This window comes from Ailuropoda melanoleuca, chromosome 7 (assembly GCF_002007445.2).
Source record: "Ailuropoda melanoleuca isolate Jingjing chromosome 7, ASM200744v2, whole genome shotgun sequence".
NCBI lineage: Eukaryota > Metazoa > Chordata > Mammalia > Carnivora > Ursidae > Ailuropoda > Ailuropoda melanoleuca.
In genome coordinates, this window is record NC_048224.1 from 19046514 (window position 1) to 19070309 (window position 23796).

At 38.6% G+C, this 23796-nt stretch overlaps 1 long non-coding RNA gene across 1 annotated transcript in view; it reads left to right on the top strand.

Moving 5' to 3' along the window:
- Positions 1-23796, top strand: part of LOC105240566 — a 335101-nt gene that overhangs the window by 1736 nt on the left and 309569 nt on the right. Inside the window, exon 2 of the long non-coding RNA XR_004626486.1 lies at positions 925-1075. This is a non-coding gene — a long non-coding RNA (uncharacterized LOC105240566). The remainder of the gene's footprint in view (positions 1-924; positions 1076-23796) is intronic.

Genomic DNA, 23796 nt, shown 5'->3' on the forward strand with positions numbered 1-23796 from the left:
GTGAATTTTTTCCCCCATAAGTAATCAATTATTTAGGCATTGTGTAGCAGTAGCTTGTATGTCTTTCAGTGGATCAGGGCAAAAAAAAAACAATTGGGAAAAAGTAATTATGACTTAGTACTGTGATCCATAGTACTTATATGATATAACATTTTACATTTGAAGGTGTGACGTAGGACAGATACCCCTTCGTCAGGGAACCAAAGAGAAAATGGTACTAAATACATAGTAATGTGATCTATATTAGCAGCACCAAAGGTTGGCTTGGGAGGGCTTTAACCCTTATCTCCTCCTCTAAACTCTGTCAATCGGCCCAAACAAACCACCCCAAATAACTTGCCATGTAGTGAAAATAGAAATTTTGCTATTGAAATATTTCTTCAAGCAAGATTCCTAGTCCTCCATTTCCAACCAGAATCCCAAAACTCTCTTTAGAATTTTTTGAGCTATCCACCTATCCACATATTAATGAACAATCATACAAAAAGTAACTACAACTAGGGGAGCAGTGAATAGTTAAGAGGTTGGACTCTGGAATCAGAACTAATATAGGTATTGTCTTTGCCTTTGATTAGTTGTGAGACTTTGGCAACATGTGACTTCTTTTGCCTCAGTTTCCTTAGCTACAAAGTGGCAACCAGAATAATTTCTCATGGGGTTGTTGTGAGGCTAAACTGAGATCAAGTAAACTAAGGATTTAGAATAATAGCCCATTCAAAAATGGTGGCTCTAATCTCAATTTTAGTAACCATGCAAGAATAACAGAAGAAATAACAAACATCAGATAAATCTCTTAAACTGTATACATACTTATAATTCTGATAAATAGAATACCAGAACCCAGGGAACATTATTGGTACATAACAAATGTCAGTTATTGTTAGGAAACCTTCTCCCCATTCACTCTTTATTAATGTGTTTCAGAAATGTCTTCTGTGCTGCTTTGGAGCTGGAGTTGAGGTCTTGTTGATTACCTCCCATTTACCAGGATTACAGCAAATTAGATTTAACTGTGACTGGCATGCGAACTATCTGAGGTCGGACATGGATGAGGAATATTGCTATATAAACCACAGTGAGTTTAATTTCTCTTATGTAATGAGATTTTATGTGGTTGCCTTAATCATTGGAAACTTATCAATATGCACTTTATGGTACATTACCTTTTGGTTGGAATATGAATGAGCCAACACCCAACCGAGGTACTTGCAGTGGAATCTTGGTTACTGGATGTATTAAGTTAGTTCTGTGAGCCAGTGTGATATAAATGGTTTAGAAAGCTCTTGTGGGTCCATGTCTGTTCTAATGATGGATAATGTAAGCAACACTCCTGTGAGGAAACATTAGGATCTCATGTATATTTTCAGGTTCTTCTGGGACTCACCATTCTATAAACAATAAGCTTCTCAATGAGGGGAATCACATCCTCTACCAGGTATTAACCTCTGTTTCTTCCTCCATGCTGGTGCTCTGTACCTCACAAGCAACAGTTGTGAATTCTAAGGCCCAAAATAAAGAGTCCCAAGGGAGAAGCAACTACTAGCCAATTGCAGCATCATAAGAATGCACAAGAAAGAGAACAAGTAGGAAGACAAGCCTACCAATTTTTAAAATCTTAGACAAGATCTTTAGCCAGTTTCTTATAGGGGAAGACAGATTTTGAAGTTACATCTTGATAAGTTTGTCATAATTTGATGGAATTTAGATGCAGTGGGTAGTGCAGAGTGATAGTTTTGGTGCTGTCCTCTTATAATGCATGAGTGACAGTGGACCAGTGGCACATGAGCGGCAGAATCCAACCACAGTGACTCCTTCTATAGCCATACACCTTCTAGGCCCGTTTCACAACGTCTCCTGGTGCCCGTGTGCCTGTGGTTACCCCCACTGGCAGCTCTCAGCATTTTCTCGTTTATACTTGTACTTGACTACGCTTATTAGTATGTTGCTTTTAAAAGTATTTTCTCTAGCTATTTCATGTGTAACTTCTGCCTCTACCCAGGGCAGTGTGCTTACAATTTCATCCCCTGACTCCTTTGTTTTTGGCACATACCAGGTGATTAGTATGTGCCAGCTGGCTGATTGAAACTTTACTCCAACGACTCAGCATTGTTGACCTTCGAGCCAGGCCCGTCTTTTCGAGGGCTTTTTTTTGAAAATAGCTTTTGACTTTATGAGTCAGAATCACTGTGTTAAAGGTTCAGGGTCACTTTGATTTAAAGTGGGTGAGGAGCTCATGTCTTTTTGTCATCAGTGTCATCTTTCCTACCCCCTTCTCCACACTATTTCTTTAATCCAAAAAAGAAATAGAAAACCATAAGTGTCCTTGGGGCAGTTTCAGGTCACCTAGTTTTAAAATGTTTGACATCTGTTTGTTTTTTTTTTTTAATCATGGAAATAGAGTTGACATACAACGTTAAATTAGTTTTAGGAGTACAACATAGTGATTCGACATTCTGTATAGTACTCATTACTGACCACGATAAGTGTAGTCACCATCTGTCACCACACGGTTATTACAGTATTATTGACTATATTCCCTATGCTGTATTTTTCATCTCTGTGCCTTATTTGTTTTATAGCTGGAAATTTGTACCTCTTAATCTGACATCTGTGGGCTTTTGACATCTACCCTTTTTCTTCTTCAAAATTATCTTGACAAAACTGACCTTTCTTTTCCACCGACTGGCCTCTACCAAGAATAAGCTTTCTGAGATTTTCATTGGAGTTGCACTGAACTTATAAGCCAATTTATTGTTTTTCCATTTATAAGGATGGCATATCTACTTACAACTTTTCATATATTTTTTAATTAGGTTTTATAATTTTTAAAAAAGATTTTATTTATTTATTTGACACAGAGAGAGAAAGAGAGAGGGAGAGAGCAAACACAAGCAGGGGGAACAGCAGGCAGGGGAGAAGTAGGCTCCCTACTGAGCAAGAGCCCCATGTGGGGCTTGATCCTGGGATCATGACCTGAGCCAAAGGGAGCTGCTCAATGGACTGAGCCACCCAGGCACCCCTTAGGTTTTATAATTTTTGTGGAAAAGACACTTCTCATATTTTATGAGATTTTCCCCAAGTTATATTTTAATTGTATTGCTATTAAAAATTGTTTCTTTGAAAATGGCATTTAAAATTATTTGTTGCTAGTGTTTAGTATCACTAGTTTTGTATGTTCATCTTGTGTTTGGCAGCCTTGCTATCTGTTCTTATTGGTTGTAAATAATTAAAAACAACAAAGAAATAAGCTCAAAACAAAAAGGTACTAATCATTTAACTCTCATTTACAACTTTCAGTAGCTGCCTATTTCCCAGAGTTTGCAGGGTCCTTAATGACTAAAGCCTTTCCACAATCTGGCTTGAGCTGAATTTTCAAGGCCTCATTCTTTCTGCCCTTTCCACTAATTTCTTACAGGTCTATGAGTGTTTACTGCTTTGTGACCACTCAGCTAGTTCTCTCAGCCTGGAAAGCCCTTACCCCTCCAATTTTGTATGAGGAAATCTTACTAACTGCAGCCACATGCTGCCTCCTCCAGGGAGTCTCCTTGGGTTTCCCTGTTTGGAATCAATGTGCATTCTGTTGTGTACTCTTGACCTCCACCCCTTTGCTATTAATATAAAAATCAAACTGTTTGTAATTACATTTTACAATTTTAGGGTAAATAATCATCATGTAATATTGAAATTAGAATCTATTTGTACACTTATGATGAGGTTGTGGAATATAGGTGAGGTTCAGTGGGGTGGAGTCTGGAGCCGATGACCAAGAAAGACTTCTTTGGTGCAAAATGCCAGCTGCTGCCCCGGGGCTGTGAGGGGTGGCTGATTATATACTATGGGGATGGGGGAGTTAAGGAAAAAAGGAGGTTTCAAAAGGATTTTCATATGTTAAAGACAACTCACAGGATAAGGGAGGCCTTGCCATTGTCAAGTTAAGTTGTTTGTTCCTGAGGTAGGCATCAACATGAAGATAGTTGGGAACTTCCTGGAGGAACATTACATATCCCACCCAGGAGTAGGGGTGGGGAGAGGTGGCAGGGTGTCAGCTTGTGTTTTGTCCTCAGCTTGCCTTCTGTTCCCTCATCACTTATGGTAAGCACTGAGTAATGTATAGAATTATTGAGTGACTATATTGTACACCTGAAACTATCATAACACTGTATGTTAACTACACTGGGATTAAAATAAAAGACTTAGTAATAAAGAAATTAGAAACTATTAGAGATGGTGGCAACAACATGATGTACTGTTTAAAGGGACCAGGTTTGGAGTCAGGCCAACCTTAGATTTGAACCCTACTTTGTATTCTTGGGCAACTTACTTAACACCTTTGAGCTTCAATTTCCTCCTCTTGAAAATGGGATTGCTTTGAAGATTAAATGATAATGCATATTAAATGTTTACCCTGATACCTGCCCATGGTAATTGCTCATTAGGGTTAGCCACTATTATCACATGGTAGATGCTTGGTTGGTGTTTGTTGAATAAATAAAATCCTAATGCCTAGTTTACAGATGAAGAAGAGATTGAGAGGGCAATAACAAGCTTTCTCAAGGTCATACCTTTAGTTTGGGGGAGATCTGTAACACCTTTGTATGCTAGCAACCAGGTGAGAACTCTTTCCCCTTTATCATCATAAAGTAAATATAGTCTATGTCCTCACTAGATTAAAAGCTTCCCAAGGCCCTCATCTTACTCACCTGTGTGCCCTACCTCTCGGCATAATGCCTTGCTTATGTTAGATTCTCAGTAAATGTTGAGTGCAATTTAAGAGGGTTCCCATCAGAATCAAGAATAAATTAAGAAAATTCTTTCAGTTGGTGCATAGATTTGACTTTGCAGAAATTTGCTAAGCTCCAAAGTGGCACATGATCAAGGGAGATCCTGATAAGGAAAAGCTTAATTTGAATATTATTGTGTTTGTAGTGACAAAAATAACAAGCCACTTAAGCATCAAGATTTCTAGATAGAGTAAACATTTCATATACTTCCAAAGGAAGAGAATAAGGAATTCAGACATGTTATTTTTAACCTGCAATTTTACCCATGGCATTAATTATGAGCTTAAATTTGATTATAAAAGATAAAAAAGTATTGCCTTTATAGAAGTAATGGAATTTGATGAGTTGTTAATCATGAAGGTTAGTTATTTCTTTGTGAGAGCAAGCAACTGAGGCACAGGTAGTTAAGTCTGTTTTCAAAAATACAAGGAGGGATGGATTATCATGTCATTGTTTTTCATCTGAAAATATATAGAGAGATATTCATCTTTTTAGTAGCTTGCTTGGGAAATTACAGAATGTCTTTTTTTCCATAATTAAGATTTTGCACCTTTTCATATAAATTATAAAGCTATAGCCATGCACAAATAAATTAGTATAGAACAATAAACTAGATGGATAGATGAGAGGTAAGTTATTACTATCAAATCATAGTATTAGTTCTCTGAAAATTTATTTTCCTCTTCAGAAATGACTTATTATTTGCTTGCCCATATTCCGTGTGCAGGAATATAAAAGAGAAATAGTGCTCACATCTCAAGACTATCACTTGCTTTTACCAAATCGTGCTTTAAGAAAGAATGAAAATATTGCATGGGAAATGACATAAAGATCTCATTCTAAAGCACTTTTTCCACTAATGAACTATACATTATAAGACAGGAGATGTGTACATTTCTTTTCCGAACGTGGGAAAAAAGAAAAGAAAAACAAAACGTGGGAAAAAAGAAAAGAAAAACAAGTGGTCCCTTTGATGAATAGCAAATACATAATACCCTTCCGGCAGCGTTGCTACATGAAGATCCAATTATCTCCCACATTTCTTAACTGTGTTTACAAACTGCTTGTGTATTCAAGTTAAATTAAAAGAAAGAAAAATCCAAATGAAGAAAAAAAGAAAGAACAAAGTAAAGTTGAAGTCCCGATCATTTTCATGCCCACATATTGTCGTGTTGGGAAAAAAACATGGTAAAAAGTAGGGTTCAAATTCATACTTGCTCTAGGGCAGCTTGTGTACTGTCCAGCTCGGTCTGCCAAGTGCTTGTTAAAAATAATTATCATTCAGCAGCTTTCTCTCTCTAAGTAGAACTCCCAAAAAAATAAGCTTGTAGTGGAGAAATGCAAATTGGTTTATGAGGTAATTTTATACTCTAGGGACAGATTTTTTTTTTTCCATTTCACATTACTTCCTGTTGGAAAAGGTTCATTATTATTTATATAGCAGAACAAGCCCCAAAGCCAATTCATTTCCAACCTCATTGTCACTTTCTGCATTCCAAACACGACTAAATTCCCAAATGGGTAGGCTAATTCTTTCCTCAGAGAGCCATAAAACTTGCTTGGGGTATTACTAACTTAGGTGACAGCAGTTTATTCAAAATAAGTCTTATTCTCCAGGAATGTGTTCAAAGACCTCATTTCTCTGTGGCCTTAAATTCTGGTGGGAGAAAAGTAGTCTTGTCTCTTGCTTATCACTTCTGAATTGTTTCTTTGATCACCTTGGACCTATAATAATGGGAGCTGCTGAAATACTTCAGGGTGCATGCTTAGAAGACAATTATTCTACTTACTTTGCATTTAAGATGCACTTCTGAAAATATTTTTCAAGTGAATTTGGTTAACTAGATGACTAAATAGTACATTTAATGTGATATGTTGTCATATTTCTATTTTGCAGTTAATCAAAATATTGTTACCTAATTAATTTCGGTGCAAACCTGATCAGGCCTTGTTTAGAACCAAACAGCAAAAACAACAAAACATTATTTACTCCCCTCCCTACCCCACTCCCATACCCTGACTCCAAACTAATGTAAGGAGGCTGATTCTTCTGGAGTGACTGGTTTAAGTGCTGTGAGATGAGTCCTGTGAGATGAGTTTGTCTTGTCTGCAGGATTCCGAGGCTAGCAGTAGAACCAGTGGGTTGAAGATAGATTTCCCATCTCAACATAAGAACTTCCTGAAAGAGTTGCACCAAGATGACAGTGGTAGAGATTTCCCCTCCTGAGAAGCATTCAGGGACGAGCTAAACTGTGTCAAAGTGGCCATTCAGGTAATAGATGGACAGTACAATCCTGAGAGTCTTGACAAATTACTCCTTCAAGGTTGTGTTCCCTCTTTAATTGCTGCGGCTGGAAGAGCATTTACAAAGCGAAACCCCTTTGTAAATGTAGGACAGGAACAGAAACTTACAATTCCTCTCTTGATTCTGGTCAACCCATGCAGAGAAAATGTCTGTGAAAGCTGCCAAAGAGAAGAACTTCTTGAGATGATGTAAAATTTTAAATTGCCCAGGAATAAAATGAAGAAGTGAGACTTTTTAAATTGTGAATTTCAATCCAACTCTTAATTCCGTGTACCAATTCTGTTTTGAGGAAGGACTAAGATGACAGGAAGAACTAATTTTGCGGTGTTCTTCATTTTTGGAAAATTGAGTAGAAATGATGGGGCATGTCCTTCTTACCTCCTCACACCCCCCACCCCCACTTCTGAAAAATCAGTATAATCAGGACGGTTCTGAAAAAAGCTTTTTCTACAGAAGAACTTTTGTGAAAAAGATTTAATTTATATGATACCCAAGACACATTTCAAGTTCTACTTCCTTGGAAGTCTTTCTGGACCAGTTCGGCCAATGGGATTTTCCCTGGTCTGGTCTAGAATGTTTTTCCTTTGGTATTTACTTAGCACTGTTCTGCACTGTTGATAGTTATCTTTTTATGCATATGTGTTTTGTCTCACCTAAGATCATATTCATGGTAGGCCCTGAGGGAAAGCAGTACAAAATCAGAGATGGGACCCTTATTCCAATGTAACTTATAAACCGTGAGTTCTCTTCCTTCCCCACCTCCCACCAGTGAGCACAGAGCATCATGTCTAGCACATAGATGCTTATAAATACTCATTGTGGCTGGTTTGAAAGGGTTACTATAGTGCTGAACACCAGGCTTTCTACATAGCAGGTAATCAATAAATAAATCAAAGTTAATTTAATGAATAGATAACACATTAACATGTTAAAAAATCCAAATGATATTAAAATTAATACACTGGCAAGTCTAGCTCTATCCTGGTCCTCATCCACTGTATTCCTCCTGCCCTTTGTAGGAAACCACTTTCTTCTGTTTATTTTTTGTGTCTATCTGGTATCTCTTTATGAAAATGAAGGAAAATATAATTATGTATCCATATTACCTTCCTTTCTTTGATAAGATTCTCATACTCTGTGGCCAGTTTTGTACTTTTTTCATTCAACCATCTGTTTTCCTTCTGTGTCAGTGTGTAGAGGCCTTCCTTGTTCTTTTGTAAGAGCTGCAGAACATTCCATTCTGTGGCTGAACTGTAACTTTTAGGTGGACATGTGAATTGCTTCCAGGTTGATGCTATTACTAACTATTTTGTAATGAATAACATATGTGATTTTCTGAGCGCACAGGTATATCCTTGAGATAAATTCCCAGATGTAGGATTGCTAGAATAAATCCGATTATAGTTTTAAAATATATTCCCAAATTTCCCTCCATAGGTATTATTTCACTCCCCCTGGTAGGGAATGAAGAGCCCATATTTCCTACAAATTTGCCAACCAGATGTTTAATCAAACTTGGATGTTCGAAGATGTGATAGGTGAAATATTGTAACTTAATGTAGTATGTTGTTGCAGTGCTTTTATTGTGATCACACTTGAAATCTTTTCATATGTTTCAGGATCATTTGTATTTCCTTTTTCCCTTTGTTTTACATTTTGGCCATTTTTTTTCTACTGGATTTTTGGTCTGTGTGGTTTTTTGTTTGTTTGTTTGTTTCGTTTTGTTCTGTTTTCCAGCAATTTAACTGCGTTCTGTAGAGATTAGCCCTTTGTTTATAGAATGAGTTGTAATTAATTTCCTAATATTTTGTTTTTTGATTTTGCCACATAGTTTTTTGTTTGTTTCTTTTTTTTTTTTTAGTATTATTTTTGTGTAGCCGTATTGGTTGATATTTGTTTGTTTGTTTTATGACACCTAAATTGTGAGTCATAGTTGGAAAGGCCTTCCCTACTCTAAGGTTATAAAAAGTTCTCTGTATTTCTTATAGTTCTTTCATGTTTTGTTTTAAATGTTTGATCTATGCGGAGTTTATCCTGGTGTATAGTGTGAATTCGGGATCGAACTTCCATGTTTTATTCCTTAGAAAGTCACCCAGTAGTTATTCTTTGAAGGGGAGCCAGTTTTGCCACCCGAAAATATGCCACTTTGGCGTATGGATTATCTTGAGCTAAAGTCAGTCAAGACCTGGCGGACTTCAGAAAGACTTTGACCTCTCCCTCAGCTTTCTAAAAGAATTTAGATAGGGGATCTGGCCCAGAAAGAGAGCTATTACCAGCGATAGGTTTTTATCTGAGTAGCTTATCTATATGGCAGGGCAAACATCTAATTACCAAACATCTGCTCTTCTTATTGTCCTCTTACTTACCCTTCTCCCTTTTGAAGTCCCAGGGCCCTGTCTGATTTCTCAGCTCAGGACGGCGTATAAGCCTTAACTGCCCGATTTGCCCTTGAGTCTCATATCTGTGTGGCTCCTGTACATACAAAATTAAATTTGATTTTCTCCTGTTACTCTGTCTTATGTCAATTTAATTATTAGATCAGCCAAAGAACCTAGAGGGAAGAAGGGAAAATTTTTCTATCCCTAAACCTTAAATATGGATTAATTGTAAATGGCCGTTAATGGCCAACTCAGTAGATTGATTTGGTTAATCCAGAGAAACAACTGATCATATTAGCAACAACAGGACCAAACCAATGAGCAAACACAAGAATAACAAAAACCAAATGAACAGATTCTTTGAGTTTATCCTTAACCTGTATTTGATCTTCATGAAATGGTTTAAAAAGAGTTCTTTTACACCTTGGTCATAACTGTGATACTCCTGGCGCTGTGCTAGGTGCTTCACAGGTGTTACCTCTCATCTGGTCAGTCCAAGTCAGGTGGATTTTATTAGCCTCATTAGACCCGTGAGAAATTGAGCCTCAGAGAAGTGAAGCAATTTTCTCAGGGCCCATTACTAAAGAGTGTTGGAGTGGAGTTTTGATCTAGGTATAAGGTTATAAAGTCAAAGGTCTTTATATTTTCGGAAGACAGTGAACTCCATTGTGTGAGATATATGTAAGGGAGGTAGGACACCTGATAAGAAAATGGTGTATTTGTTAGACACATGCAAAACCACAGTCTGCCTTGCTTCTGCTTACCAATGCTTTTGCATTTGTGTAGTTCAATTGTAAAACCAAAAATGACTGTATACAGGGTGTACTGCAATGCCGTGTAAAAATTACTTTCCTAATGCAGAAGGGTAAAGAGCAAAGGCATTTAAGCTTGTCACATATCTTTTTGGCTTTCTGCTGATGGTTAGGTAAAATTACTTGACTATGAAGCCTTCATTAAAAACTGAAGATCTAGTCTATACAAAAGCGAAATAATTTTTCCATCACCAGGAGTGGGTAGTCCAAGTCACGCATTGACTGACTTGAGGATGAATATAAAAAGTAAAATAATGTTTATGACCAGATAACTTGCTAGTTTCTTGACATAATAAGGGCCCAAATGCTTAGCATTGTGTCTCAGTTTTAGTGTTTTATTAGATTCTTTCTTTGATAGTTGAATTGTTCATGTATTTCCATAATGCATTATGTTTTAACATAAACCTAAAATAAAAATGCATATTTTGAGAATTATCTGTTAATCCCTGAAGTCTCTGGGGCCTGTCCATTAGGTTGTGTTAGGCCAGGTGTTGGGGCACCTGTGGCAGTGAACACACAGGAAGATCCGGGGCTCACTATCAAATCTATGATAAGCTGTCCATGACTGTGTTGCCTAGGCCAGGAGGTGAAGCCACAACTGGGGAGACTAAGGTCTTACTTAGCCAGGCTAGATGGGAGGGGCGTCCAGTGAGCAATGTGATCAAGTAGCCAAGGGAACAAAAATAGAATCTCAAGTGTGAGGTACAGACACTGCTCACCAAGAAGCAGGCAGATTATTTCAAATGTTTTAGGAAGTTAGATCTGAGAACAGTTCACTTTAGGAGAGTCTAGTCTATAGGTGCAAAGACAGGCACTTCTTCTCGAAGTTGCCTTTTTTATCTGTGTGCCTTTAAAATGTACATTAATAGTATTTTGCAACTTGCTGTTTTCCGTGCAACATTGTGTTTTTAAGATATATCAGGTTACATATTGTTTGGGGGTAGGTAGAAAGAAAGTAAAAGAAAAATAATGCATGGCCCAGATGCACACCAACTTTGAGAGGCAGGGGATAGGGATACAGAGATCGGGAGAAAAGTTTTAAGTCTGGGTAGGTGGTTGTATTATTCTCTGTGCTTTTCCATGTATTTGAAATACTTTATATCTTTCTTAATTTTTACTTTTAATTGTGGTAAAATATCCATAACAAAATTTACCATTGTTAAGTGTATATTACATTATCATGAAGTCTATTCACATTGTTGTGCTTCCAACCTCCAGGATCTTTTTGTCTTGCAGAACTGCAACTCTGTACCCATTAAACTACAACTTCCCACTTCCTGTTCTTCCCAGCCCTGGCAAGCACCATTCTACTTTCTGTTTCTATTAATTTCATTACTCTAGATACCACTTACAGTATTTGTCTTTTTATGACTGGCTTATTTTACTTAGCCTCATGTCTTCAAGGTTCATGTATGTTGTAGCATGTAGAATTTCTTTACTTTTGAAGACTGAGAAGTACTCCATTGTGTATATGAACCACATTTTGTGTATCCATTTGTCCATTGATGGACACTTGTGTTGTTTCCACCTTAGAGCTACTGTGAATAATGCTGCTGTTAACATGGCTGTACAAATATCTGTTTGAGACCCTGCTTTTAACTCTCCTGGGTATATACCAGAAGTGGAATTGCTGGATCATATGGTAATTCTGTTTTCAATTTTTTTTTTTTTGAGGAATTGCCGAACTGTTTTCTACCGTGACTGCTTCATGTACATTCCTACTAATAGTGGACAAAAGTTTCAAATTCTCTGTATTTTTACCAATACTTGTTATATTCTGGTTTTGTTTGTTTGTTTGTTTCTTTCGGTGGGGGATAGTAGCTATTCAGATGGATGTGAGGTGATATCTCATTGTTTGCATTTGCATTTCCCTGCTGATTATGTATCTTTCTGAAAAGATTCTGGTTGTGAATACAGGGAAGGGAGATCATTTGGGACTGAGGCAGTGTTGAGGGCGGCGTGGGAAAGACATGGGCACAGTCGAGCAGGGAGAGAGGAGAGAAAAAGGCTGAACCCTCCCAGGTACCCAGAAGATGCAGAGGTTTCTGTGAGTGATAAGGACCTGAGTGAGTTGAATGAGCAAAGAAATGAGACAGAGACTGGAGGTATTGCCTGAGATAAGTAAGAATGATTCAGATACAGGAAAGGCAAAGCAAGCACCATAATTCCTCATAATTAGTTATACTTTCAGTAAAACTGAGTTGAAAGACATTACTTGGTAACTGCCAGTAATAGTTAGGCTCCTTTCACCAGTCAGAAAGCAGGTATCATATACTCTAGGGTGTTTGAATCTATCAGACTTCTAGAATGATTCATTCAGTGAAATAGTTTATACATAAAAAAGTTCAATGTGTATCTTGTCTGTCAGAGGGGGGTCTGTGCATGAGGAGAGTGGGGGCAATAACCTGTCTCTGGTATAGTATGCCTCTTGCAATCCCCTGGGGAGATATTCTACAATTTGCCCAGAGAAAAAATAAAGCCTAGAATTTACCAAAGGATGAGTATTTTTCAATCAGTAGGGGATTGCATGCTTCCTGATGAGCAGTGTCTCTAAGGGTGTATTTGGGAGTTGTTTTAGTTTCCTAGGGCTGCTGTATAACACATTACCACAAACTGGATGACTTACAGTAACACGACTTTATTTTCTCACCGTTCTGGAGGCCAGAAGCCCAGAATCAAGGTGTTGGCAGGGCTGTACTCTCTCTGAAGGCCCTAGGGGCAGTCCTTTCTTGCCTCTACCAGCTTTGGGTTGCTGTTGGGATTCCTTGGCTTCCTTGGCTCCTGGCCACATGATTCCAACCTCTGCCCCTACAATCTCACATTACTTTCTTTGTTTGTCTTTAGGACATCTGTCAAAGAATTTAGGGTCTACTTGCATAATACGGGATAACCTCATTTTAAGATCCTTAATTTAATTATGTCTGCAAAGACCCTTTTTTCAAATAGAGTGACATTCATAGCTTCTAGAGATTTGAACATGGATGTACCTTTTGTGGGGGCATTATTCAAGTGCAAAGCCTTCATGAGGAATACCAGCCCTTACCCTCTGACCTGAATCTACCCTGGGAGTGGGAAGAGATATTGGGGCCTCCCTGCTTTCATTTGCTCTTTAACAGGCACCACCCAGAGTCAGTGATGGAGCAAGCAAAGTTGGCATGTAAGTCAGTTTAATGTCCCCCACGTATTGTTGGTCATAGAATTTCAGACAAATGTTCTGAGTGCTCATTTTCGACTGGTTCCCAGGGACATAGTCCTCTTTTGCTTCATCCTTTTCTCATCACCTCTGTCCAAAGCTGTACCCATTCATGGAGTCCTGCCTGTTTGGTGCTGGGGGCAGGAAGAGGGTAGTACTTACTGAGTCTCTCTCAGTCTTCAGTAACCTGGATAACCTGAGATAGAAGAATCCAGCATCCATATCCTAAAACTATCCTGTTAGAACCTGCTTACTGAAAGAGGTCATTTTCACTTGTGGATGTCTCCTGAAAAGTGTAATTCCAGGACCAGTTATGTGTGTTAGGACAGCAAGTCTACAATTTTACAGAAACTATTTTACTTCAATAGAAACATCTTTATATCAACACAAGATCGATATTTCTGATTTTCATGTTTAGTGCTCTTCTTTGAGATTGACCAGAAATTGTTATTTCTATAGAGATATAGTCTATTCTGATAATGCTAGAGAACAGATAATGACTTGGGAGAACATCAAGATTAATGCTTCTAGGGTCAACATTTACCATGTAGTCAATGTAATATTAAAGCCCCTAGTGCAGTTTACCTGCAGGCAGAATAAATCCGCCCTCTTTTTTTTGGTCAACAAATAATATATTACAGGAAATCCCATATCTGTTGCATTTATTTTGTAAACTTCTTTTTCATTCGAGGATCATAGCACATATACAGAAGAATGCACGATTCAGGTGCACGGCTCAGTGAATTATCACAAAGTAAACACACCTGTGTAATCACCAGCCAGGTCAGGAAAAAGTACATTGTCAGCCTCCCTGCCCCAGAAGGGGCTTTCCGGCCCCTTCTCTGTCACTGCCCCTTCCCTTCTCACCAAAAGTAGTAGCCACTGTTTTGATTATTAACAAGATGAGTTTTGCCTGCATTGGAATTTGATGTTGCATATGTTCTTTAAGCTTTTTTTAATCAAAGCATCTGGAAACCATTCCTTTCATGACATCCCATCTCAGAGGCAGAATAATTGTTTCTTTGTAGGTAAGTCTTTGTTGGGAAGATGAATAGCTAACCCTATAAATCATTATCATAAAAACTTATTTGTAATTTACGTGAGAAGCCAGCATGAAGAGTAACATCATGACCTTGTGATCTAACAGATGTACACAAATGGAATTATTAAAAATAAAGATAAATGAGCCCTGGAATTTTCAGTTTATGAATTATCTGGTTTTCTTTGCTCTAGACTTTCTCTCTTGATGGTAAGGTGACTCTAACCTTTGGGACACAGTAGCATTCTTTTGATGATTTTGCTTTTTTCTTTCTACCACTTGGTCTCTGTTCAAATCCATTTTCCCTAACAACATGTTTAAGTGTCTAATGGTTTAAAAAAGAAATGACTTCTGGGGCGCCTGGGTGGCACAGCGGTTAAGCGTCTGCCTTCGGCTCAGGGCGTGATCCCGGCGTTATGGGATCGAGCCCCACCTCAGGCTCCTCCGCTGTGAGCCTGCTTCTTCCTCTCCCGCTCCCCCTGCTTGTGTTCCCTCTCTTGCTGGCTGTCTCTCTCTCTGTCGAATAAATAAATAAAATATTTAAAAAAATAAAATAAAAAAGAAATGACTTCAAAGCCAATAATGTGTAGAGAGGCTTATATTTGGTGACATCTAAAATTATGACTGATCCCAGTTCCCACTAAAACATGTGAGTGTTGTATTTACCCAATTCCAAGAGGGAAATCAGGAGGGAGATGCAATGAAGAAGGAAAAAGAAAGACCACACTGAGTGTACAGTCAGGTGTCTGGTACAATCTAATTTCAGAAATGTTGACATGTGTGTGTCGGGGGGCGGAAAGTGGATCTTAGAATTCAGGACCCATATTATTGCCATTTGCTAACGATCTCCGTGGGTGATATTAGCTAGGGGTGATGTGATGTTGTTAGAGTTTTCTCTAAAAATAAAAAAGTAGAGAAAAATCAGAAAGTCACTCTGGATATTTATATTGCTGTCCATCAGCTGTTATTGGAGGTCAGAATAGGTTACCCTTTATTTTTTTATTTTTATTTTTTAAAGATTTATTTTATTTATTTGACAGAGATAGAGACAGCCAGCGAGAGAGGGAAACACAAGCAGGGGAAGTGGGAGAGGAAGAAGCAGGCTCACAGCAGAGGAGCCTGATGTGGGGCTTGATCCCATAACGCCGGGATCATGCCCTGAGCCGAAGGCAGACGCTTAACCGCTGTGCCACCCAGGCGCCCCAGAACAGGTTACCCTTTAGAGCTAATGGGGACATTTGTGTGTCGTGTCATTTCAGGAGTTCTGCAGAAACTGTACTTGCCCCCAAAGCATTTGCCCCATGCTACCTTAAAACACCTTTTGGGTCAGTCTTTGAGTACTGGTTATATAAGATACCTGGAAAAGGAAACCAGTTCCTGGGCTTCCCCCCTCACTTTCCCTTAGTTCATCTGCATGCCTTAGTCATATATGTTAGCCAATTGTTGCTATTACAAGCACAGATCCTGACTTTACGGGAACACAGTGCAAAACAGACACCTCTGTACTTCCTGACTGCAAGCTCAGTTTACTGAGAATAGAAAACTCCTTGCAGGCCTGTGAGTGCTTCATTAATGTACAGGGAGTTTCCCAAGAGTATGGAAGAGAAAGCCCAATGGGCCAGTAAACTCCTTCTTCACCCTGTATGTCCAGCTTTGAGTACTGCCTCTTTTGTGTGAGGTTTTAGGATTGATCAATAAAAATCACTATTTCAAACTGTTCACTTTGACTTTCTAGTAAATGGATGTATTTAACACAGTACCATTTGCCATATTATAAATATCTGAGATTACTTTCTTACATTTTTCTTTAAATCAATGTTAGTTTTTGAAATGTGATTTATTTTAAAGGAAGATTTTATATCATTTCTGTAAATAAAAAAACACTGTCACTTCCCATAAATAAAAGATAAATGTTAAATAGATGCATACCTTTATTTTTAACAGACCAAGTGCGAGGGGAAGGTTGGGTAGGGGTAGAGGGAGAGGGAGAGAGAGAATCCCAAGGAGGCCCCATGCCCACTGTGAAGCCCAGCTCAGGACTCGATCCCACCACCCTGAAACCACAACCCGAGCTGAAATCAAGAGTCAGACGCCCAACCAACTGAGCCACCCAGGTGCCTCAAATAGGTGTATACCTTTAAAACCACCTCCCACTTGGGGAAAGGGCTTAGAAGAGTAAATCTGGGACTTGGAACCAGAGGATCAGAGTTTTGATCTCTGCTCTGCTACTTGTGAGTTCTCTGGTTTGGGGGAAGTCACTTCTTTGCATCCCAGTTTCCTCCATAGAAGGAAGGGGTGGTGGGTGTGGGGGGGTGTGGGGGAATGATGATAATGCCCACTGCAAAGGGTTATCATAAGGATTAGAAATGACACTTATAATATCTGGCACAATTTTAAGTGCAGGGACTCAGAAGTTGATGATTATTTTTATAATTATATCCTTGGTATTAGTATATCAAGTTGTTTATCTTTGCTGTCCTCTGAAGCTTTGCCTGCCTGCCTTCCTTTCTCTCAAATGACATTGGATAAATCAAGTTGCAAAGGAAAATGGTGGTTCCTTTCACTTTTAAGCCTAAAGTCAAGCAAGTGTGGCACATGGAGTTCACGTTAAGTGCAAATGCCCATTCATCAGTAGTTGGTGCCTGGTTGCCTTTACCAACAATGCTTGTGATAGCAGTGCTGTGATTGAGTAATGCTGGCTGTTGGCCCCGAGCACGGGAGGCCAGCGGCTGGTAGTGCTTATTTAACATTAACTCCTGCCTCCTTTTCACCTAGCTTTCTTAGCTTGCCAGAATCTGCCTCCTGTGAGGTGCCTCCAGTTCAGGGTGGACTTCTTCCTCAAAAGAGCTCCTCAGAGGCACTTCAAGTAAATTACACTCATTAAGTCAGTTTTCCATCCTAAAATAGTCACCTAAAATGAAGGCCCTCTCAGGCTCTTCTGATGCTATCACCTCTTTCTCACTCCTGCAGAATAACTCACCTTCCAGTCCAACTAATTCTTGTGAGAGAGAAAAAGAGCTGTCAGTGTAATTGGGGCTGTTCTATCACTTTCCTTGCTCTGTGATCTAAAAGTTTTAGCAGGTACAATTCCAAGGAGGCTGGGTGAAGGTGAAGTGTGTGAGGCCTGTGCTTTGTTTGGTGCTGAAGTCCCCACAGCAGCTTGCTGGATGCTCATTTACTCAGCCCTGCAAATCGTCTTGGCAATGGGAAGTGCCACCAGTAGTGACATCATGGAAAATCATGGTACCTAAAAGACTTTATGATACTGCCCCTTCTTTCCAGCTCATACTCTGGAGTGAACCAGTAAACAAATCATTAAAACAGGAGCAAAACTATTCTTCTGGGGTTTAAGGCTCTGTCCTACTAGGAAAAGAATACTGTGGAAGGAAACTTGATGAAAAATACTTAGTAGAACTTCACTTTTAAATGACGTTTTGATGCCAACGGATTCTGAAAGCCTGACATCAACATTTCTAATATTTGTCCATTACTGCTTAATACAGTAGGTTAAGTGTGGCTTCAGGGAGTTCAGAATTGCTCACTTCCAAGGAACGAGCAGGATGCTTATTATTTCTCTTATTACTTCTCCTTTAGTATTTGTATTGCTCTTATCACCCACAGACTGCTCCTTGGTAATTTTTATTACTAACAAACCCATAACCTGATGGGCTCCTCTGGAAATAGAGGGTATTGTGAAGTCACTCAGGATATAGTTATGGTGCTGATGGGATCAATTAAAATGAATCGTAGCCCAGGGAAAGGTGCTTTGTGGAGCATCGCAATGTGACAAAGACGAGTTTAAAAATAATCGCTTATTTTATGACCACATTTCACAATCTTGTTCACCCAGATATTTGTGACAGTCACATTCTGGGCCAACATAAAGAGCGAGATAGAGGAATACTGGCAAACATTATGATTTAAAAGGAATTGATGTTTATCGATGAACACTTCATCATTTCCAAGGGCTTTCAAGAAAAGACAGCTTCTTTTATAGATAATGAAAGGGGACTGTTAATTCAGATGGCATCATCTGAAAGTGTTTCTAAGCCTCCTACATACTTTACTTTCCATTTTCTTCTTCCCCTCCGTGTTAGAAATCACAGCATCTCTGTGTGATAGCATTTGAAAATGACGGGCCCCCCATACACAGACACAAAAACAAAAAACAAACTGACTAAAGGGCAAGGTTAATTGGATATGTGAGAATATGCTGTTATTTCATGTTGAATTGGCTATTGTGGTATTAGTTTGTAATATTATTTGGAAATCTGAATTTAATGATGGTGTAAGAACCTTCTAATATGACGAGAGGTTTAAATTACTCACTGCTAGAGTTTTCTTCCTTTATTTCAGCTTTTATCCAAAATTTCCCTTACTCAAACCCTTTCAAAGATTGCCTTACTTCTGAAGTACCCCAAACCTCTGCCTGGCTTTAAAGACTTAATCTCTTTGTACTCCCTCTATCTTTCTCCTCCTCCATCTTCATCAAGTTGTTCTCTGTAATCCCCCCAAACTATATCTTTTCCTCCCTCTGTTCCCATTCTTACCTTCTCTCCCCACTTTCATCCCATCAAAGCCCATTTTCCAGATTTGACATGCCTTTTATCCTCTCTGGCTCTCCAAGTTCAGCAAAACGTATTCAAGGTCCATTTCTTCCAGGGGACCCAGATTACTCCATTCCCTACTAAGCTCCCATTTGTCTGAAATACAGTTTTCTTTTTTAAAAGATTTTATATATTTATTTGACAGAGAGACAGCCAGTGAGAGAGGGAACACAAGCAGGGGGAGTAGGAGAGGAAGAAGCAGGCTCCCAGCAGAGGAGCCTGATGTGGGGCTCGATCCCAGGACCCCGGGATCACACCCTGAGCCGAAGGCAGACACTTAACAACTGAGCCACCCAGGTGCCCCTGAAATACAGTTTTTTAAGAAAAGATTTTATTTATTCATTTGAGAGAGAAAGAGAGAAGGCACGAGTGGAGGAGCAGAGGGAGAGGGAAAAGCAGACTCCCCACTGAGCAAGGATCCTGATGCAGGACCCTGGGATCATGACCTGAGCCATGAAGGCAGATGCTTTTCAGACTGGGCCACTCAGGCACCCCTGAAATACAGTTTTTGAAGCCATGTTCTCTAACAGAAATGAAATACAAAGCATATATGTAATTTTATATTTTCTAGAAACAGGTAACATGAATTTTAATGATATATTTTATTTCATCTGTTATTTCCAAGTTATTTTCATTTCTGCATATAGTCACTTTAAAATTATTCATGAGATATTTTTATTTTGTTCTAAGCCTTAGAAATTTAGTTTATATTTTATACTTACAAACTATCCCAATTTGGGCTAGCCACATTTCAAGTGCTCAATATGGCAAGTGACTACTGTATAACAGTGAGAGTTTAGAGTCTGTACCACATTTTCCAGCTTTCAAACATGTACTTTTGTATTTCTTCTTTTCACCTGGATCAAATTGCAAACAACTCCTTGAAGTTGGAGGCCGTGTTTCTACTTCCGTTGTCTTCACACTTCATTCCTGAGTGTATAGGAAGCTGTTTTTAATTGCCTATTGATGGATTGGTAATGTTATTCTTATTTGTGACTCCTGTTTAAATAACGGTAATATTTTTTTTTAAGATTTTATTTATTTTTTCAACAGAGATAGAGGCAGCCAGCGAGAAAAGGAACACAAGCAGGGGGAGTGGGAGAGGAAGAAGCAGGCTCATAGCGGAGGAGCCTGATGTGGGGCTTGATTCCACAACGCTGGGATCACGCCCTAAGCTGAAGGCAGACGCTTAACCGCTGTGCCACCCAGGCGCCCCTAAGTAACGGTAATATTTACTTAAGCATACCTACTCCCACTACAACTTCCTCATGCTTGGAATTTCCCTTTTTTTTCCCCATACTTACCTTATGATCCAGTTACATATTACCTCTGTTTTGTTAGATTTGAATCTTTTGGGATATGTTGGATGGGATTATAAGAAATACATGTACATTATTTGCAGTTCTGTTGCACTAGAGAGCAGTATTTTCACAGAATACTCGTCATTCACACAACTTGGACAAAACAGGATTTATAGCTGAAATCAACGGGATAGTTGCTTCCATTGCTCTTTTTTACTTTCCTAACAGAGACTGGACAAAGACTCCACAAGAGTCTCCTGATCCTGGGACCCAGCCGTGAAGCAGAGGCTTTCTGATTTGATTGCATAATGGCAAAGACACAGTTTTACAAGCTGAACCAAATCACCGGGATAGAGATAGCTTGCAAAATTGCAGGGAGGGAAAGTTGCGGGGGAAGGGGAGGAGACCTTGGAGCAAACGGGGATAGATGGGGGAGCTGAAAGATGAGGGGGATTCCAGACTATGGCAGGGGTGCCAAAATGGAGGAAAGCAGAAGGAGAATATAAACCCCAACTATTGCACAGTTTTGTGAACAACGTACTGATGTGTACTCTTTCTAGCCCTCTCATCAACTAATTCAAGGCAAAGATCTCAAGGATAGGATGTTGGAATTAAAATTCTAGAACTGTGCCCAATAAACAAGAAGTCAAAATCCATGGTTTTTCTCATCACATAAAATTGTCATATTAAAGTTACAAATGTTATCTACATAGAGTCTAATGTTTAATATATCTCATGGTCTTTATTAAGAATCTGTCAATTGGTCCTTAAAAGACTCATTTTTAAAATTTTAAATTATTGTTTCTGTTTCTTATTGGTAGTATCAGTCTTGGTTCCCTGTTAGCTTTCTCCCCGTATGATAGCAAATATGTCTGCTACTGAACAGAATTGCTTCACTTGGCTTAATTTTACATAAAAAATTTCCACATTTTAAACCTTTGGTACCTTCGCATGTTAGTAGCATTTTGACAACAGGGTCTTTTAATATCACAGCCAATTCACTGAAAGCAAAAGTACAAGTCAGGACCACATTGCTTCAGATAAGGGGCTTGGGAGTTTGCCATAACCAAGGTGTGAAAATTCTCTTCCAACTTTTGCTGCTGACCTTTTTTCTCTTAGGATCTGCCCCTGCCTTGGCCAACTCTCTAATCCTGAGTACAGGCCTAGCACGTGTTCATGCTGACTTCTGAAGGGCCTGGGAAACACCCCTGTCTCAATACCACTAGCTAGCCGAAGGCTGGCATTCAAAATAAAGGCAGCTTACATGTTTTGTCAGTGGAAATGGAAATGTCCACAGGCGGAAGATTTTGCTTTTTAATACTTTGTATCAGTGTTTGGTAGAGTATAATTTGCAGACTGGGTTAGTCCATGATGTTTATGTTTTTCTATGTTACTTTGCTTTGATTTCATTTCTTTGAAATGTAATTTTAAGGTTCTTAAAGCCAATAACAAAAAAAATTAAGACTTGTATTTTGTATATCTTTGATTTTTAAATTTCATTTTCTCATAATTTGTTTTTATTGCATTTTATGAAAGTATTGGCTTCCATGGACCCTCTGTCATAGATAGCTTGAAAAACACTAATATTATTACTTGTGGAAAGTAGGCAAGGGATGTTTTCTATATGAGAGTAGATTTTGATAGGAGATAGGAGAAAGGAAACACAGAGCCCTAGACACTGAGAGAATAAGAGAGAGAGAAAAATTGTTTCAGTGTGCTAAAGGCATTGTCCTTGGTGCTGAAAGGGATGGGGGTAGTCCTTATTTTCCTCTTGTTAAAGCTTTAGTCCAGGCTTCCCAAACTTGGCTGCTATATATCAGAATCACATGGGAAGCTTTATAAGAAGTATAGATTCCTGGGCTCCATCTGAAAACCTACCCATTCAACATCTCTGTGGATGGCATCTCTGAAGCTATGTTTTTAGAAGGTTTGGGGTGATTTTGATGTTTGGCTTGTGTTGGGTAGAACTTAGGTCTTGGTCACCCTTTGAAATGAGTTAAAGTAGAGTTAGCAAGCAATGGAATATGAAAAATATAATAAATTCAGTAAGCATTTATTTAGTACTCTACTCTTACACATGGTAGATACAAGCAAGTTGTTCTAATTAGGATAATTAATGCTAGATGCTGTAACCCAGAACACTCACATCTCAGTGGCTCGGTATAAAAACTTTATTTTTTGCTCTCATAGAATCCGACGAAATGTTCTTTGTTGGGCTGGTCTCCTGGTGAGCTCTTCTCAAAACAGTGAATCAGAAATCCAGGCTCTTTTAACTTAGTACCCAACCATCCTTACTACATTCCTTCTTGGGCTGACTGTTTAGAAGTACTCACAACAATTTAATAAGATGAAAGGAGGCAGGTAAATTAGATCTTCCTGAGTATCCAGGAAGGAAAGGAAATGTTTTGGTGAATACATAGTATTCATACATACATAGCCATTCCAAGGAGTATGGTAATGGAGGCCATTTGATTTTGTATCACAAAGTACATCATCAGTACCTCTAATAATAGGTAGAAATTGTTTGCTTCCTATGGGGTCTCCAAATGCTGCTGTGGCTGTTCTACATTCTAGATATTTTGAGGTCAAGGATTCTCCTCTGATCTACCTTATATTGTTTTTGATAGAGAAAAATTTCTTAATATGCAAAGCAGTATTGTTAGTGAAATCAGGGAGTCTTACTCTCTAAAATCTGACTAAACCATGTAAAAAATAAAATCTCCAATCTTGAACTCATAAATTTTGCAGTATCTTTGAGAGATAAGTCATCATTCATACTTGAAATATTGTGTATAGTATCGTATGTAATAAAATACTAGTATAAAAGGTGGAATAGCTTAGGATCCAGGATAGCATAGAGAAGACAGAGATCTGTCTGGCTTGAAGAATCTTTGAATATTTTACTGATTTTATGATGCCTGGTGGCAATGCAGAAGCAAGCTAAACCTTAAATCTGTACAAAAGTAACTTATGAAAAGCTTTTCCAGATGATATCACATGTTATGCCCCCCAGTATTCTCAAAGTTCCATCCTTTCTCATTACCATTCCATTCCATCTCCTATAACAGTGTCTTTAAGAACATTTGGGAGGGGGATGGTAGGAATCTTTGTCTTTATATTATATTCCATGATACACAGTCCTGCCAGTGTATTCATTGGATTTGAATATCTGCAGCTATTCTAGTTTTCCACGTGCCTCATATTTTAAAACCAACATTGAGTCATGACACCTAACAATCAAAAAATAGGAAGAAGGGAGAGGACAGGACTAGAATGTTGTGCTTTATAGTCTGATGCCTTGAATTGGGTATAAATGTGAGTTTTCTGTAAAGCTTCTTTAATATTAATTTTCCTCAGATTTGTAAAATATTAATTCTCAC